General features: G+C 38.1%; 1 long non-coding RNA gene across 1 annotated transcript in view; it reads right to left on the reverse strand.

Annotated features, from left to right (window-relative positions):
• Positions 1 to 3,431: 3,431 nt before the first annotated feature.
• LOC104005390 (uncharacterized) overlaps positions 3,432 to 20,335 on the reverse strand; it is a 57,715-nt gene continuing 40,811 nt past the window's right edge. The window contains exons 2-3 of the long non-coding RNA XR_678693.5: positions 6,258 to 6,301; positions 3,432 to 3,800 (exon numbers count right to left, since the gene is read on the reverse strand). This is a non-coding gene — a long non-coding RNA (uncharacterized LOC104005390). The remainder of the gene's footprint in view (positions 3,801 to 6,257; positions 6,302 to 20,335) is intronic.

Consider the following 20,335-nt stretch of genomic DNA (forward strand, 5'->3'; position numbering starts at 1 on the left):
ATAAGTGTAGCTAACACTTATCAGAGGAAAAACAAAAGGCAAAACTAGTGTTGGTAATGAAATTAATTGAGAAAAAGCCAGTCTAACTGTCAAACTAGAAGAACCTTGAGAAGAAAGGCAGCTTCTAAAGGTCAATACTCAGCGTGCTGTAATCTTTACCATCTGTGTTCAGGCTGGTAAGATTCTGAGACTGTCATATGTAGCCCTTTTTCTGAAAATAACAGACAAGGGAAAAAAAGGCTTGCCCAACAGGGAGCCTGGATGTACTTAGCTGGATAGAAAATGAAAACACTATATGGTATAAACTTAGGATGACCCTTAATTTTTCTTCCCCTTGACCTACATGGGTCCACAGATAGTTTCAGAAAAGCAGCGCCATGGCAAATTGGAATAATTCCGTCACCAACGAAATGTAATATAATATTTACAAGGTGGAACACTAGGCAGCTCGATTCAATATGAACACCCTCTATCGTCTGACTCTATCTGATGAAGGCTAACAAGGCCATCACCATGTTTTCCTAGTAAGAAAGTTTTTTTTACGTAAGTGGAAAAATGGACTTGGTTTCTCTTTACTTGAAGATTTGAAAAATATATAGAAATCTAGAATGTTGTGATTCTATATATAGTGGCATAGCTTACTCTTATTAGAACAATATTTAGAGGTTTGGTATTATATAGGCTTTTTAGAAGACTTATACCAAATATACCAGATGTTTATTACTACAAGGGATAATTTCATGCACTCTCATTTCTTAAATCAGTAGTGTTTTCACATAATGGAAAATGATCAAAGAATAAATAAAAATATGTAATATTCATATACATATAAATGTATATGATTGTATATATGCATATATGTGTATGTAAAAATTATATAACATATATTATTATTAATTAGCTAAATCATGAATAAACTTTAAATGATTCTATTGAAACTTTGTATATTCTAATTAAAGTATAAAATACTATTGTTTTACCTCCCTCTATTATATACAAAGTACAATGTTTTCAATATTGTTCATAGAATATCAACTTCTATTTTTTTCTAAAAATCCAATCCTTCAGAGATTTTTCAGCTTTCACTTTTCCTGTTGCACTACCTCCATCTCTAGATGACATCATCTATAGAGCTCATTTTTTATGCATATGACTTCATTTTATACTCACAACATCCCGAGGATTCATGAATACACATATGACTTCAAAGATCCATGATACTGTCTTATAATAAAACATTTCCCTGGATTCATTGGTGCTATTTTAACCATGAGAGGGGTGGCAGGTTTTACAAAGTATGCTGCCATCTAAACTTCATAAATAAAGCTGTAGGTTAACTGATTTGTTTTTCTCTTCTGTGATTTCCTTGATTTGTTTTAGAAACACAAAAAAGGAATTTCTCGTCTCTGCAACATTTGTCACTGCTTCCACAGCCTCCCAGGAAAATAGGATCCATAACATCTTAGACATAAAAAATAATAACACTCTCCAAATGCTAGTTAATAAAATGCTCCGCCTCTTTAGGAGAAAGAGATATTTTATTTGTATTCATTAGGGTGACCTAACCACTCACTAGTACACTTTATTATACCTCTCCTGTGTGATGTAATAGCTTGAACACATGAAAATAAAGCATGCAGATCATATTGCTTTCTCTCTTCATGTATTTAAAACACAGGTACCCTTAGCCTCTCCCTTTTCCTATCCTCCCTTTTCATTTCCTCCTCTTACTCGTCTTCTCTTTGTTTCCTTCTCTTTCTCCTCCATGATCTGCCCACCAAGACTCCCCTAACGAGCCATTCATTTTTATATTCTGAAGGCAATCTTGTTGGTTAAAGCCCCTGTGAGATTTCTTGAGTGGGTTAGGTTTATTTTCTTGTTTTGCTTTGATATCGTGGGTTACGTATTTCTCATTTCAACCGGTTTATGTTGACCTAAAGACCTTTTCTATTTGGAAGAATGCATTGTTTTATAACTAATTAGTAAAGAAAAAATTATTGTAATTAATGAATATAGAATGAAGAATGAAAAGCTGTTCTAGAAAAACAGAAATAGAGAGAAAAAGAAACTTTTTCACAAAGGCTGCTAAATAAATGACTCTTTCCCTTAGTTTTAGGAAAAGGAATGTCACCATTAACAAATGATACTACTCTGAGCCTATTATGTTGAATATTATGTCACTGTCAATCACTTGGCAATCCACAGGGCAATACTTCTCCATAATAACTGCCAACTTTAGTCAATATATTTGCATCATTTTACTTTAGAGGCTTATGAAATGCAAATAAACATTCTACTAATAGTGCTTCTTATTTAATTAGTTCTGCCTGGCAGATATTCTTTTTCTTAAGCACGGCCTTAAAAGTAAGAATTTCAATTCCAAGCCCGATTTGGCCATTTAACAATTCTTTGTATTGTTGACCCATTGTTTTGAGGTCGTTGACCAAGGAGATAGGAATTACGACATGAGAAATAAGACCCTTTTTTGAAAGAAGGTACACAATGCAGAAATCTGTCATTCAGCATATTATTTAAAAACTCAGAGAAAAGAATCATACCCACATTGGTTTCTAAACTAGTTTTAAAAAACATCTTTGGGAAATGGATACTGTGTTTCTGTCTGAAGCCAAAGTCATCCACTACAAATATTTTGCTCTGTTATTCTACTGCATGTATGCACATGTTTACCCAGCATCATTTATTTTGAGAAAATATTGCCTAATTCAAATGCTTTATTAGCATAATTTTTATTTGCATTTCTCCTTCACCCCATAGTAATTCTGTTTATATAGAGAGTAGACAAGTGACACAGGCCTGGCAAATCAGAATAACCCATGACCCTAAACAATTAAGAATAGAAGCTGCCCAGCTAGTTGTTTGCGGAGCCTAGGACCATTATCTAAGATCTATTCTGCCCTCTGGAAGGGATACCCTATTTCAGAAACCTTGACAGCCAGCTTGGATTGACCAAGGTGCTTTGTTGGATGAAGTGAAACAGGTACTCATCAGCTTTCTGTCCTCTTTTCACAATTTTTGACTACGTGGAACATGACCTCAACTCAGTATTGCCAAGGAAGCAAGGCAGTTTGATTGCACTTCAGGCACTTAGGTTTAAACTATGAGGATGATGTGTTCACAGATAATTGAGACCAATGTGAATTACACATTTATATTAAGAGCCTGTTAGAAGATATTCCAGCCTACCTATATCACTAATGTGACACAATCTTAAGATGATTTATTTCTTTGGATTAAGGTGGTGGCATTCTTTCTTTTTTTCTAACGCCAGTTTAAACTATAAATCTCACATGAATCCAGAAATGTACTTTGAAAAGAAGTTAAGCTACTCTTGTAGAGCAAACAAGAACTTTTTATTATTTATTTATTTATTTATTTATTTATTTATTTATTTATTTATTTTTTGAGATGGAGTCTCACTCTGTCGTCCAGGCTGGAGTGCAGTGGCGCAATCTAGGCTCACTGCAAGCTCCGCCTCCCAGGTTCACGCCGTTCTCCTGCCTCAGCCTCCCAAGTAGCTGGAACTACAGGCACCTGCCACCACGCCCAGCTATTTTTTTTTTTTTTTTGTATTTTTAGTAGAGACGGGGTTTCACCATGTTAGCCAGGATGGTCTCGATCTCCTGACCTCGTGATCCGCCCACCTCGGCCTCCCAAAGTCCTGGGATTACAGGCGTGAGCCGCCGCACCCGCCCGAAGTTTTTATTTTTTGAGAACTCCTTCTGTTCCAATCTCTTGCACTCCACATGGATCCCAAGATTATTCCATGGAAACACAAGTCTCTGCAAAAATAAATGTTTGAAAAAAATTAAGACATTGAATTATTAATTGTATAAGAATCATCTCTTCAGGTTCAATCATTCCTTGTGGTATATTCCTATGTCACTAATACTCTAGAGGTTACTCATTTTAATTAGTAAGAATATATAGAAATGGGTGAGTGAGTGGATAGATGGATGGATGACTGAAAGCAGGTATGTATTGATGAAGGAGAAAATGGGAAAAGATAAGTCTGGAGCAAGGGGTAGAGGAGATGGTAATGCCCCAATTGAGGGGAACACTTGACATGCCAGCAACATTATAGTGGATCCCTAAAGAAGAGAGGTTGGTTTAAGAGAAAATTAAGGATAACAGACATGGAGTCAGTATATTTCATCTACTTCCTAACTTTGCTGAGGGAAGAGTCTGTCACAACCAATTTCTTCCTTGACTTAGTATTATATAGATACAGCCATGGCTGATAATAAGGGTGAACCCATGTGGGGCATTAAGACACTGCCACCCACACCCATATGTGTTAATTTACTTCCTGCCAAAACATGTCTTTTGAATCATGTAGGCTTGTGCTAACGGAAAAAGGCAGCATATTCAATGGAATGTAGAAAAATATTCATGAAATCGTGGGTCTGTGACTTCCCACAAGAAGTTTTGGTTTCTGCTTTCAAATCAACCTGCCCAAGTGCTGCTCAGAGGCTTGTAGATTATGGAGATCAATTCAAAAAACCTATAGCAATTGCTTGTGTAGTTAAGATTCTTATTTTCTATTAGAAGATTCCTAAGTTGTTAGTAGAACAATAGGCAGAAAACAGTGTTCAAACCATTTACAGGACACAAGGGTCTAGATAGGTTGTTGCAGTGTCAGGGCGGGACAAACAAAACAAAAACAAAAGCTGTAGATCACATTTAAACCCTCAGGGGAAATATGAACAAAGGGTAGACTATATATTTTTAAGGCATCTGGGTGTAAACCTTTTTTTCCCCTCTTTGCCAGAAACCATAGTGTTTATAGGCATGTTTTACTGGAAATCTGCTGCTTCTCACAATGTTTCCTGCACAACTGTCTTAGTAAAACTACATCTGGAAATGACAAGCACACAGTTGTAAATCTGAAAGTCAGTGTGTTGTTGTAATAGCTTGCAGCTACAGTATGGCTGTCTTGCTGAACACCAAAGAGTTATAAAGACAGAGGCCAGCTGTAGCTACTGAAATGAATGCTATTTTTCTGAAGGGATAGAATGAGGTTTAAGAGGGTTATAATGTCTCCTGTTAAAACTACGAAATGGAGCATTGAGCTGACTGTCTCTTGGACAAATCAATTATTTCAGAAACTCTGACAACCAGCCTGGATAGACCAAAGCATGCTTTGTTGGATGAAGCAAAAACAGGGAGAGATCCATTGACTTGTAGACCTCTAGAGTTAGGTTGGGTCATAGCAACCACCTAAATCAAATGTCTCCCTAAATAATGAACTTCCCTTCTCAAGAGCCACAAAATGCCATCCTCAAATACTAGGTTGAACATTTCAACAGTTCTCAGTCCTAAATGACTGACGAGATCCATATATAGGTCCCAAACAAAGCAACCTATACACTTAGCCTGAAGTTTTCCCTATGCTTTGGTTTGAATGAGTCTTCTCCAAAGTTCATGTGCTGAAATTTAATGGCCAGTGTGATAGAATTAAGGTATGGAGCCTTTAAGAAGTAATTACATCATGAAAACTCCTTTCTTATGAATGGGATTAGGTCCTTATTAAAGAGACTCCACATAGCATTCAGTTCTTTCCCTGTTTTATTCCTTTGGCCTTGTAAAGGCACAGCATTCCTGCCTTTCAGAGAATGCATCTAGGAAGGTGAAGCTGGGCCCCTCATCAAACACTAAAACTACCATTAACTTGATTCTGAACTTCCCAGCCTTCATAACTGTAAGAAATAAATTTCTGTTCTTTATAAATTACCCATTGATAGGATTTTGTTATAGCAGCTCAAACAGAATAAGACACCCTGTGTGTGTATCTTTGGATCATTTTCAAATTAACCTGGGGAATCAAAGAACGATTCATCACTATGGGAGTTTCGTTAAACCACATGTTGATATCAAAGCCACCAGTAAGATTGTAGTGATGAGTTAAGCAATGATTAGTTAATAATAAACAAAAGTAAAATATCAACCAAATTTTAATTTATTATTTAAATAATAATTGAGCATTGGTATGCTTAGACACTATGGGCTTTGGTTGTAACATATACATATATGAGCACTTTTTATCTTTAAAAATTGCTTATACTTTCAGTAATGTCTCTAAGCTGTGTATATCAACAGGTGGAAATTTAAAATAACTACAGTGTCTTACTTCTTCTTTGCTCTGCTTCCAGCATGTTAAAAATGGCTTATACTTTCAGTAATATCTCTAAGCTGTGTATATCAACAGGTGGGTATTTAAAATAACTACAGTGTCTTACCTCTTCTTTGCTCTGCTTCCAGCATGTTCTTTCTTCCTTCCTTTCTGTGACAGAGGAAGAACAGATCATCTTTCCTACAGGGCCAAACTAGCTTTTTATATTTCTTTCATTTCACTTCATTCTCAATTTCAAAGAGATCACAGTATTTTATTATTTATTTTTTCTCTTGTGTCTTCAATATTTGAATTCCCCTTCAAAGCCTTTTTTCCTTGCTCTCAATCATACACAAATCTCTCCTACATGAAAACATTTTGAAATGAATTATATGGCCCGCTGAATCTACCAGAATTGAAGAAGAAAAGTCTCATCTTGTCAAAGAATAGCTTTTATAAGATCCATGAGGGTAGGGCAGTGTCTGATTCATTGGTGTTCCCATTTTCTAAAGGCTGCCCAGCCACAGTAGATGCTCAACAGGTATGTGTCAAATAAACGAATGGAAACAGTAAATGGGTGAATAAATAGTAATGCATATAGACTAGCTTAACTTTTACCTTAACTCCCTCACAATTTACTGGCTGTTTTATTTCCCCACATCAGATTCTTCAAAAGCACCCTGATCTGCTAGACATCAAGTTATTATTTCCACAGCTTGTTCCAGGTCATCATTTTTCTATCTTTGATATATATTTAACATTTAACACTGTGAGCTCCCCATTACCAGCACTGCCCCGAAACACACACACACACACACACACACACACACACACACACTCACTCACTTATTAATAGAGTTTTGTAGCTTTCATGAGAAACCAGCATAGTTTTCATCCCACCTCTTGCTCTATGCATTACGGACTCCCTCACTGTTTTTGACTTTTCTGAGAGACACTTCTCCCTTGGTTCCAACTCCCCTACGTGCTAAACTTGAACTTGTCTCAGCTCACTTCTTGATGATCTAATGGCTTCTCTTTCCTTAGAGGGAGGAAAACAGTGGGGAGGAAAGGATAAAGAGAAGAATGGAGGCTGGGTACGGTAGCTCACGCCTGTAATCCCAGCACTTTGGGAGGCTGAGGCGGGCGGATCACAAGGTCAGGAGATAGAGACCATCCTGGCTAACACAGTGAAACCCCGTCTCTACTAAAAAAAATTTAAAAAATTAGCCGGGCATGGTGGCTGGCACCTGTAGTCCCAGCTACTCGGGAGGCTGAGGCACGAGAATGGCGTGAACCAAGGAGGCGGAGCTTGCAGGGAGCCAAGATTGCGCCACTGCACTCCAGCCTGAGCAACAGAGCGAGACTCCGTCTCAAAAAAGAGAAGAAGAATGGAAAGGTTTAAGTAGGATTTGTAGCTGGAGAAACTCTTTCTAAACAAGCCTAATACTTTTGCTTCTCCTGTTACCTCCTTCCTCTGTTTCTCAAATTGTGCCCTCAGTACAACCTATGTCAGAATTGATACAAATATTGATGTCAGGCTCTACCTTAGTCTATTACTCCTTCTAAAATAGAATTCCAAGGATGGGACCTCCAAAATCTACATTAAAAACAAAACAAAAATCAGTTTTTTCTAGTTTGCAGAGAGGTTTAGGGACCAGTGAACCATGTAAAACTGCATAGAGGTAAATAAATAATGAGAAAATAGATATGAAAAATTATCCATTCAAAGGCTATGGCACCTGGATCATTCATCATAACCTACAAAATCTACTGCAGCCTCTTCCTCTCCCAATTTTACAAGAGTCCTGTACTGAACTCAGCTGTCTCCAGTATGCTGAAGACTATTTATTACTTCACCTTCAATATGCACAGGTACCTCATCCTATAGGAGATGACTCTAGCAAATAATTTTCTGTGAAGTTGGTAAATCGTTATGGCTTTTCAGAGGAGTTTTCTCAAATAAGCAGAGATCCAACCAAATTATATGATTTGCTGAGACTCTACTACTTCTATTTCATTACAAGTCCTACAAATTTCTACTTCTATTTTCATCTTCACCTTTTTTAATCTTTACTACCTGTACTAAATTTTTACTTCTCAAACAAATCAATTTCAATAACTCTACTTTTTGAAATCAAAATATTCCATTTATGGTGTTATGCATATTAGCAACAAATGTAAAATTACTCCTAAAATTTTAAGGGCAGGGATAACTGCAAATACTTGGCATAAAACATGATTTAGTTATATATAATAATGGGACTAGTTTATAGCCACACACAAAATAAGTGACATTTCTTTGTAACTACATGTGTATAGTAGAAAGAGAGAGAAGGGAAAGAGAAAGACTGATTAAAAACCAATGGGCTGGCTGGGCACAGTGGCTCACACCTGCAATCCCAGCACTTTGGGAGGCCGAGGCGGATGGATCACCTGAGGTTGGGAGTTCAAGACCAGCCTAGTCAATATGGTGAAACCCCGTCTCTACCAAAAAAAAAAATACAAAAATTAGCAGAGCATGGTGGCTCACGTCTGTAATCCCAGCTAGTCGGGAGGCTGAGACAGGAGAATCACTTGAACCCCAGAGGAGAGGCAGAGGTTGCAGTGAGCCAAGATTGCGCCACTGCACTCCAGCCTAGGCGACAGAGCGAGACTCCGTCTCAAAAAAATAATTTAAAAAAATTGACTAATATTTGTTTTATTGACACACATATTAATTTCACTCTGTCTACATTCCTATATCTTCCCTTTTTTTTTTTTTTTTTTTTTTTTTTTACTCTGTGACACCCCTAAAGAACAACTGGTTCCTGTCCTGTCCCACTTCCTGGCCATGTTCCTCTTGGTATTTAGCAGTGACTGTTCTCCTAGGGGCCATACTGTGGCATATCCCCTATGCAGGAGCAGAGAAAATCCTGCCACCAAATGTGAGTAAAGAAATGCCTTCAGAACTACAACTTGGTCAAAACCCTACAGCTCTTTTATCAGGCCCTGAAATTAGATTGAGAAACATACAGAGTTTTACAAAGAATAATGATACCAATAGCTCCTGGTACTTTTAGTTCCTCAATTTTCTTTTTTGTTTTTTCTCCTTTCAAGCCACTGCTGTTCAAGAAGGACCTCACTGATACCTGACATGACACATCAGAAAATAAGTGTGAAGTCTGGCTATGCTATAACCCTGAGAGTTCACATTTGTGGTTCAATCGTGGCTACATGTGAGCTGTTTACACTCTAGTTATCTCTTGAAATTTGGCAGTCATTACTTATCTATGTACAATTTGACTTCTCTCTTCCCGCCGGGGAAAAACTATGCCTCGTTACCATCTTTATATCTTTTATCCATCTTCTTTTTAAAATTAGTTTGTTGATGTTTCTCTTTCTAATTATAACATTTGGGAAATACAGAAAATTCTACTGGACATGGAAACTCATGATATAACAACACTCACAATATCATTATCCAAAGGTACCCACTGTTAGCATTTTTAGTACTTCCACTCAACCCTTTTCCTTTCCTGCCTTTTTAGAGGTAAAAATCATACCATGCATTTTTAATTTTTTCTTTACTTTTCTCAGTATTTTATTATAAGCATTTCCCATTTAATACAAAACTTCATAAATATTATTGGTTTCATGATTCCCTACTAAAGGACAATCATATAATTTATTTGAACAGTTTCCTAATTGGGGATATTCAGACTATTTCCAAGGGTATGAATAGCACACATTTGAGAAATGAACATGAAAGAGCATTTTATTTATGCGTCTAACCAATTTGTTTCCCTAGAAGTACAGAGGCAGACTCAATGAATCAGAGTGAGTATTTTTGTGGCTCTCGGTACATACAACTTCTGCCTGTTTTCAAACCTGATTTTAAGTTTTACCTAGTTCCAGATAGTTGTGACTACATGTAGTTAATGTTCATCTATGAGAATTGCTGACTAAATATAAGAGAAGGTAATTGAAGGGAAATGTAATGAAAAGGGGGTAATTTTCTTGGAATTTCCATTTTGAAGAGTTATTTTATCCTTGATTAAGTTACACGTCAATTTTAGTGTGACTTTTCTGACTAGAGAGAACATGCCAGACCTTTTAGCTTTCCTTTAGAAGTGGTCTTCAGGATTTTTCTTGTTTGCTTTTTCTTCCAATTCTTAAGTGAATTTAGGCTCTCTCTTCATTTTTCTGATGCAAATATCCATGTGGTCTGGACAAAGGAGATGCATTCTTCTTTTGTCCTTCCCTACTATTGGGTTCACTTTAATCTGTAACACAAAGCAAGTTATCCCTCTATTTTCTAAACATTTTTGTGCTCTCAGTTTTATTCTGTCCAGTTTCTTGTTTAGCTGCCTAAATTCTCCCAGCTCATTCACTCACAGCCACTTCTGGATGATACTTGTTGCTTCAGGTTAATCACTCCTGTCTTAGTCCATTTTCATGCTGTTGATAAACACATACCCGAGACTGGGCAATTTACAAAAGAGGTTTAATGGACTCACAGCTCCACCTGGCTGGAGAGGCCTCACAATCATGGTGGAAGGTGAAAGGTATATCTCACATGGCGGCAGACAAGAGAAGAGAGTTCGTGCAGGGAAACTCCCCTTTATAAAACCATCAGATCTTGTGAGAATTATTCACTGTCAACAGAATAGCATGGGAAAGACCTGTCCCCGTGATTCAATGATCTGGCACCAGATCCCTCCCACAACACTTGGGAATTGTGGGAACTACAATTCAACATAAGATTTGGGTGGGGATACAGCCAAACCATATCAGCCTTATCCAAACTGTGGCCAGAGAGCTATGTACTCAGAAGGGTTTCCAATGCCACCATTCCACAATCTTACAGTAAAATGTCATCAAACATTCCTGTTAAATGTTGTTCACTTTGTTCTCACTCTGACATAATTCTCTTTCTTTTCTCTCTTCAGGAAAGAGAGCTAAATCCTTCCACTGAGTCCTATCTTGTAAGCAGATCATTCCTTCTCTACGCAGAGCTGTCGAAGTCACAGAAAGCACTAACATTCCAATGGTGATTTTCCTTAAGAAACAGCATTTTAAACAGTGACTGGGGAGATGAGTAGCTATGGCTTCTCTCTAACTGTGGTTTTGTGTGTCTTTGTGTATGAGCAGCAGAGGGCAGTGAAATGGGCGGAGGGATAAAAATAACCAGTCCTTTTATGTTTGGATTGAAAAAAATGTCTTGCTAATGCAGTTCTACATTTAACAATTTTTCTTAGGTAAGTTAGACATTTAATAGCAAAAGTCACTGATGTTCTATGGAAGGACTTCACCAGTCTTCTCTATAAATGACAAACTGCTGGAATGTAAAACATTTGGTTTTTTACAAATGCCTTTACTCGGGTTGGAAGTCGTGATCTATGTTTCAGGTCAAAGGCAAGAACATGCTTTCCCCTATCTGTTTCCTGTCTCCAAGCGATCAATCATTTATTTCCCCAGGGAATTGTAGTTCTTGGGCATGTGGCCTGTTTTCCATTGGCTTCTATTATCTTTTGCTAATTAGATTACAACCTAGTATTTACCTTACTATGTGGCTTTGAGACATTGCCCCCCCCCCCCGCCCCCCGCAGTGTTTTTCTGTTCACTTTACGAATGCTGCACCTCATGAGTTCTCTTGGCCTGCTTTGTTAAACCAGGCAAAGTAAGGAGCTCTACATTCACCTTTGAGGGGAAAGGAGTAAAAAAAAAAAAAGAAAATTAATTAATCTTACTCTATGTTCAGATCTAATTCACCTTTGAGGATACGCCCTCAGGAAATTTTAGAGTTGTTGCTATCTCTAGACTACTTTAGATTTTATTTTATAACTCTCACCTTGAATTTACATTTTGCTTATACTAGGTAAAAATTTATTATCTGACACCAAATAGTATTGCGTCCCACTGTGATGATTAATTTTATGTGTCAATTTGGTTAGGTTATGATGACCAGTTGTTTGGTCAAACACCAGTCTAGATATTGCTGTGAAGGTATTTTTTAGATGTGATTAACATTTAAATTAATAGAATTTGAAAAGCAGGTTATCCTATATAATATGGGTGGGCTTTAGTAAGGCAGACAAAGGCCTTAAAAGACAAGGACCCACAAAGAGAAAGGAAGTTTTGCCTCCAGACTGCACGATAGAATTTCTAGCTTTTACCATCAAGACTGCGACATCAATTCTTACCAGAATTTCTAGCCTGCCCTGTAGATTTTCAACTTGTGAGTCCCCACAAACGCATGAACCAATTACTTGAAACTTCTCTCTCTCTCTCCCCCTGTGGGTGTGTGTGGTGTGTGTGTGGTATGTGTGTGTGTGTGTGTGTGTTTGCATATATATGTATCCTCTGGGTTCTGTTTCTCTGGAGAACCCTGACTAATACACACACTTTGCCCCATTCACCCTCAGTCTTTTCTGATTTTTTTTTCCCAAAGATTCTATTTATGAAGAAACTTTCTTCTAAAACTCTGTATTAATCCAAGCACCCATATCCTTCAGTTTCTATTAATATTCTGAGCTTGTAAGGATAGATACATTGATTTCTAGTCAATTAAAAGGTCTTAGGGCCTTAGGTACGTAAGTATCACAAGGGAATATAAGGTAGTCTAGCTGGAAAGGCAAGAAACCTTTCTCTACAGCACAGAAGAGACATTTATCATAATGGAATTATTGGCTGTAAAATGTCTAACGAACATTTTCAATTTGGATGGAATCTGGTTTGCCATAAACCTTATATATTAGAGATAACATTTTAAAAGTTGGCTACAGAGGTTCTCTGTAGGGATAGGGGAGCTGTATGGAGCATATATCAAATCTCCTGTGAAGCTTTTGAGAACTTTCTCCTCCATTTTGAGAAGAGCATCTCTGTCCAGGGCATCTCTGCCCATGCTGCTTGCATAAGCTTCCCAGGACACACTCACAGCCCTCCCCCTCCAGCCCCTCCTCCTCACTGTCTTCCATCATCATTTCACTATCACTGGACTCTTGGGAAGAACAGAACAGGCAGAGAAGAGGAGGCTTTCTGACACAGAGTTAGAGAAAATTTTCACCTGAAGGCGCAAAGTTTATTTTAGAACTTCCAAAATATTCTAGACCCCCCCCTCCCCCAACCAACAAAGACTGGTGTCAGATGATTGGTTGCAAATTTCTTTCTGGGAGTCCTGGCAGGACTGTCTATTGCTACCTTACCTCCTAATCTCTCAAACTCTTTCTATCACAGTGTAAAAATAAGAGATGGGAAGAACTGAGGACCAGACAAATGGAACACACATTAAAGAGCTCAATAATTTTGTCAACCTAAAATAACCCAAAAGGTCAGAATCTAGTTTAAAGAGAGTTTATTCAAGTGCAAATGTTGAGGACTGCATCCCAGCCCAGCATACACTTCCAAGTTGCCTTGGGGAATGCCCTGGAGACCAAAAGAGAGGCTCAAGTTTTTAAGGAAAAAAAAGGATGAATCAGGAGAAGGGCAATTATGAAAGTTGTTCATTGGGAATTCTCATTGGTTTACAGAAATCACATTGGTTAATGATTGGCTATACATTGCTGAACTATAGGGAGTATAGGGTTTTATAGATACTTGGAATCAGTTAGTCTAGAGCCTGCATAGCAAGTGGTTTCAAGACTTAATTATTTAGCTCAAGGGAGAGTGAGATGTGACTGTTGGTACATTTTAAATGACTTTCTGAGCCTGATAATTTCAAAGTGCTTGCATTCCTCTGATGAATTTTTTTTTCTTTCTCAATTCTTTGGGGTATTTTTGTGGTGGGGGCACAGGGGAACAGCATCTCACTCTGTTGCCCATGCTGGAGTGCAATGGTGCAATCATAGTTCACTGCAGCCTCAACCTGGTCTCCAGCAATCCTCCCACCTCAACTTCCCAAGTAGCTTGGGAGGCCCACAGACACGTGCCATCAAGCGTGGCTTTTTTTTTTTTTTTAACTTTTTTTTTTTTTTTGTAGAGAAGGGGTCTCCCTGTGTTGCCCAGGCTGGTCTCAAACTTCTGGGCTCAAGAGCTCCTCCTGCCTCGGCCACCCAAAATGCTTGGACTACAGGCATGAGGCATGGTGCCCAGCCAATTCTTTGGTTCTTATTGAGCATTTCATTTAAGTGGTACATTGGTAGAATGTGTACTGGGTAAATGTAAGACATAATCTTCAATATATGGCTAGCTGAACATTTCTCATGGTTGAAAACTTTAAGTGACATTAGAAAATGAAAATGTGGTACATTTCCTACCTTCACCAAGGTTCCAATTCAGTTGAGAAGAGAAGGCAGATAGCCCCAAAACATAATGATAGGACTGAAGAAATTCCCAAGAAAGAGCTTTCAGTGTTAAAACTAGAAGAGCCTCAGGTAACCAAGGATGAGTTTGTCACTGTTGAGTATCAAGCAAGGGTGAGGGCCAAGAGTGGTGGAAAATAAAGAGAAGTCATATAGATGAAGCAGAATTGTGAGGGAAGTCATTCTGGATTAGGTGGAACTCTAGGGATTTAAGATTAGGGAGGAAATGCTGAGGCAGGAGGAAGGAGGCATTCCAAGAAGAAAGCTCTGGAGGAACAAGGAAATGAGGCTAGATTAAGCCTAATGCATCCGAGAGACAGCAGGGAGATAAGAAAGGCTAGTTGGATCAAACCCACGCATTTAAATTTTATTCTGTTAACAATAAGAACCAATGGATTTTGAGCAGGGTCCTGTCATGATCTAAAGAATATTTTCATTTTAGGTCATAAAAAAGTTGGATAGGAGATAGAGCAGACTAGAGTCTGAGAGATCAGATATTTTCCTAATTAACGTTTGAGGAAATTAAAAAATATAAATTCATTTGATTGCATTAGAAAAACAAAAGTCAGAACACATATGAGAAGCATGTCAAGGAAGAGCTGGCAGAAAACTATAACTGATTTGGAAAAGGAGTGGATAAAGAACATGGAATCAATGATGCTGTCAGACCTTCTGGAGTCAGAATCACCATGATCCTGGCATCCTGCGAACTCATTCCCTACCAGGAAAAGCTGATGCCTTTGGTTCTTAGGATGACATCATCCCTGAGGCATGTAAAGGGATTTAGCCTCCTATTGCTAATGCCTTAGATCATCTGCTAGCTGGTCTTGGGTACATGTTTGTTTTGGGTCTGTGTCATGGGTCCACAAACTAAATATATATATATATATATATTTATATATATTATTATATATATTTATATATTATTCTATATTCTATATATTATATATTATTATATTATATATTTGTAAATCTATTTCAACTTAATTTCTATTTTGAGCTCACTTGAGCCAGGGTAGCAACATTTTCTACACAGGTTTTTGAGCCACAATAGTTTTACTAAAATCATACCTAAATTTTGAGTGTTTAAGGTGTGGCCAGAAGCATGGGGGAAAGGCAGCCACAATCTGGGCTTCAAGTCATCTTTCCAGGTGGCCTCTGAGATATCAGTCATGTTCTGGGGACCCACAAAGGTGGCTGCTGAAATAACCCTCATTCTCTCCCAACGAACTGTTGCATGGCCGTTTTCTCCTCCAGCGATGTCTCTGCCTTGCTTGTGAGCTTGTGTCTGCAGCATGCCTGGCTTGGTGGGTCATAGAAATCTCTGCCAGTTGGCTAGGGTTCCAACCACCCCAATCCACTGTGCAGCTGCCCCTTTTCTGGGGTTTGTTTGCCTCCCTTAAAAAGGAGGCAGCCAAGCCCCATTAGCTGGGGCTCACTGATACTAACCTGGGCCCCTCAAACTGACGAAAAATCGCTCCTCTACTCGTTTTTCTTTTTCTCTTTCCTTCCTTTCTCTTCCTTTCTTCCTTCCTTTCTTTCCCTCCCTCTTTCTTTCTCTCTCTTTTTCTTTCTTTCTTCCTTTCCTTTCCTTCCTTCTTTTTTTTTGTTTTTTTTCCAGAGTCTTATTCTATTGCCTAGGCTGGAGTGCATTGTTGCAATCATGGCTCACTGCAGCCTCAACCTCTGGGTCTCAAGCTATCTTATCTCAGCCTCCCAAGTAGCTGGGACCACAGGCATACAGCACCGAGCCCAGCTAATTTTTTTATTTTTCTGTCGAGATGGGGTCATCCTATGTTGCCTAGGCTGGTCTTGAACTCCTGGGCCCAAGTGATCCTCCTGCCTGTGCCTCCCAAAATGTTAGGATTACAGATGTGAGCCACCACGCCCAGCCAGCCCCCAATTCTTGACTTTGCCATGGATGGACTGATACTTTTATAAATAAAAAAGTAATAAATAAAATATAAAAAGGACAAGCTTATTTTTTATATCTGGGTCATTAGACATAAAATGACCATGTCCAATTTTGATAAACATTTCTAAATGCTTCCTCCTAATATCTGTACTCATTTTATTGAGGACTAGTCGTACCCACGGGTCCTCTTCCATGATCCACACCTTAACTGCCATAAATCTACCTCTTCATTTTTGGCCCAGAAGGACCATTTCTGATTGGGGATAGAGTTGAAAAGAAATCACATAAATTATCAAGAGAAAAATAATATCTCAAGATTCTTTTGCCACATATTTAGCATTAAAGTTAAGGTTCTCTGAGCACTGCATTCTACCCCAAACCACACACACACACACACACACATTGAGTATTTTAAAATTATAAACTGGGCAACTTACTGAAACTCTGGGAAACGTCATCTGTAAAATGGGACTGAACATCACATCTATGAAAGTTCATAAGTACAGAGGATTTCATAAGAAAATGTCCATAAAGTGTCTGCCTTTCATAGGTGATTGGGAATCGAGGCTGTAGCTATTACCATAAAGATACAGGCTCAAGGAAAAATGAAGTTAGGGGTGAAGGGCTCTGAAATCCATTTCAGGAAATAGGCTTTCAAAGCAAGAAAGATGAGAAGTACTTGGTATGTCTTTGGGTCTTTATCACGGAGCTCTAAGTTCTTGCTGAGTGTAATCTAATTAATCTTGCTCATACTTATGGAGGTGTCATGTGCTAAGCATAGTGTGAGCTATTAGACCATTAACCACCAGAAGCCTCCCCACTCTGTGACTCAGATACCTATCTACTAGACTTCTTTACCACTTGAGAGTTTAACAAGTCCCTTGTATTTATGGTTTTTAAAGCACTTTTGGATGCTGGAGGATTAAGCGCACTATAAGAATGTCTAGCTTGCAATAATAATATCATAGCTTATTCTTGCAATGTTAACTACTCCAACATACAGGATTTTCAATATAATCTAGGCAAACAAATCTTTAAGCTATCTTTCTTGTTAACTAAAAATGACACAAATTTAAATTAATAGCCGATATAGCAATAAAACTGCTAAAAGATAGGATTCATTGTGCATTAAGCTCTAGATTCTTTATTTAGGTTAGGAGTGATTATGTGATAATAGGATAAATGCTTTGCTAAAAAAACTAAAATACTCTGTATATCACAGAGGCATATTACATTTGTAGGGCATTAATTTACCTCATTATGCAATAAAATTTTTCTTTTTAAGTGAAATCTCAAGAAGAAATCAATTTGCTGAATGGAACTCAAGATACGTTAACCTTGGATAAGAATCAGCATTTGGCATATGTTCCATGTCATCCAAATAGCTTCCTCTTGACCTTTAAAAAGAGGAAATGATTCTAGAGAAATCCTAACACATCTTGGCAAAAATTCAGGCATACTATTCTACTCACTCAAGATGTTTTCCTTGAAAGAATCATGGCTTATCCCTAACACCTAAGGGCAATGAATAGTTTGAACAGAGTTGTGCTGCTCTGAGTCAAAATAGTTTAACACTATATCAAGAAAATATATTAGAGTAAATATTTTAATTTAGTAATGACTCTACAAAGTTACTGATTTAAAAATCAAGCAAAATTTCATTTACATATTGTTTGACTACTAAGAAGACTACCTCTGGTTCCATTGTAGTAGCCTGTTTAGATGGCCATGGAAGTAACTTCAATACAATCTACTTAGTTGTCCAAGTCAAAAGCCAAGAGTTAGCTCTTCCTTCTGTTTCTTTCCTTCATCCTCTCCACATCCAATCCATCACTCCATCCTGCCGGTTTATCTGCCCAATTATATCTCAAACCTATACATTTCTGTCTATCTTTATCAAAATCTGAGTCTCAGCCCTCATCATCTTTTTCCTGCCTGGAGGGTGCAATTGCTTCCTAAATGGGCTCCCAGCTTTCTATCTTACCCTGTTATGGTCTATTCTTTATATAGCCTAGAAGGATATTTTAAAAATGTACATCAGATCATATTGCTCCACTGATAAAGCTTCAGGTGACATTCTACTACATTAGGATAAAATCGATGTCATTCTCTGGGTCAGGTCTACTTCTGCTTTTTATTTCATACCACTCTCCTCCCTTTTCACCATGATCTATCCAGATGGGCCTGTTGCTTTTACTTTAGATACTCAAAAGTTGTTTTCAGTTTATTTCCCACTGTTATTCACTTGGATGGAATACATTTCCCCCAAATTTTTGCAAGCATGGCTCGTTCTTATTAGGCAGGTCTTACCTCCAATATTTTCTTCTCAGAAAGGTCTCTGACCATCCTATATGTTGTGATCATTTTCAGTTACTTTCTATTCCATTATTTTCTTTGTATGACTTAACACAAAGAAATACCTTACAGCCCGGTTGATTGGTTTGTGGTTTATTTCCCTGGACCAGAGGCTTCGTGAGAATCATGACTGGATCTGCCTTATCACTCTGAATCTCTAGACCAGCACTGTGCCTGGAACTCAGGAGACCCTCAATAAATATTTATTGAATGTGCTCCTTGACTAAAGCATGTAGATTCTGATAGGCAAAGTGCTGGCTGATGAAAGGGCTTCCTGGCCTGTCCAAAACAGAAATACAAAAGGACAAGTATTCAGCCTATTTGCATCATCTTAATAAGCTGTCATCAAAGACCTCTTTTAAACAAGCAAATTCATTTAGAAATTATTGGTTTGTTAAGCCCTTTGAACTACCTCTAGAGGCTTATGATTGACTGATGACATTTCACGCACCTTTAGAGTGCTGTTCTTAATGTTACTACATTCTCTTGTGGACTATTTCAGCAATATGTTACTATTTGCCATTTTTATTTTCACCCCATAAAGTACATAAATCAAAAAGAATGTTGCTATCATGGATGATCGACATTTTGTCAATTTTTGCTGCCAGGATTAAAAATAATGTTTGGACTGTTCTCCCAAGAGATATTTAATTCTCTTGATAAATTAATGGCTGGCCTCTGACAGAATAAATGAAACTCTTCTTAATCTATGCAATTAAGGAAATTGGCTCATATATATGCTTGCTTCAGGATGCTAACAACATAGGCAGTACATGGCCAGAAACATAGATTACAATCAGGAAGGCAACCTGGAATACCGGCAGCCAAATTCACTCCATTTGCCTTAAAATGTTTAAATACAGCTGATGTAAAATGGAAACTTCATATAGAGAAGGTGGTAGGAAAAACATGTCACCCTAAGAAAGATGACATGAAGAAAATGAAAAAGCAAAATACAAAAATGCATTTCAATTTAAGATCTTCAAGTGGATTAAGTAGACTAGAACGTATTTTGGTTATACACATTTCATTTTTTAATTAGAAATCCCTTTGAGATACTGTTTCATCTAGGCCTCCATCAGCATTTTCTCCTGTCCCTTTCTTTATTTTTCTATGACTTCATCTGGGACATTCCTCCAAAGGTCAATCGCCTCGCCAGAATGATCCACACAATTTTTAAATGTCAGGGATCAATGACGGTGGCGGGGGTGCAGCAGAGGTGGGAGGAGGTAGGGCAAGTGTATAGATGCACCTGGGACTTGTCTCAACAGGGGTGTGGGAGGAATGGAAAGGCAGGCTCAAAGAGGTGGGGAGAAGAGCAAAAGGCAGAATCTAGAATTTGTAACTTCTGGGGCCAGAGGAAGCCGCAGCCTGACATAGAGCCATGTGGAGCACACCCTTTATGCCTCCTTTGCAAGGGAGGCTGGCGAGATGCAGGTCTCACTAATGAGAAAGACAGTGACAGAGTACAAGGCAGGGGATGCAGCAGACACAGAAGGACGGAACAGACATGGGGATTTTCTAGCAAGGCACATTTGGATTGTGCTTACCTTGGGGTACACTCTGGGCCTTCATGCAATTAGGGTGATGAAAATTAGGAAGCAACCTAAAAGTTTTATCTAATTGCCACTCCTGTCTTATCCCCTATTCTTTGTA

Source organism: Pan troglodytes, chromosome 13 (assembly GCF_028858775.2).
Source record: "Pan troglodytes isolate AG18354 chromosome 13, NHGRI_mPanTro3-v2.0_pri, whole genome shotgun sequence".
In the NCBI taxonomy this organism is placed as follows: Eukaryota; Metazoa; Chordata; class Mammalia; order Primates; family Hominidae; genus Pan; species Pan troglodytes.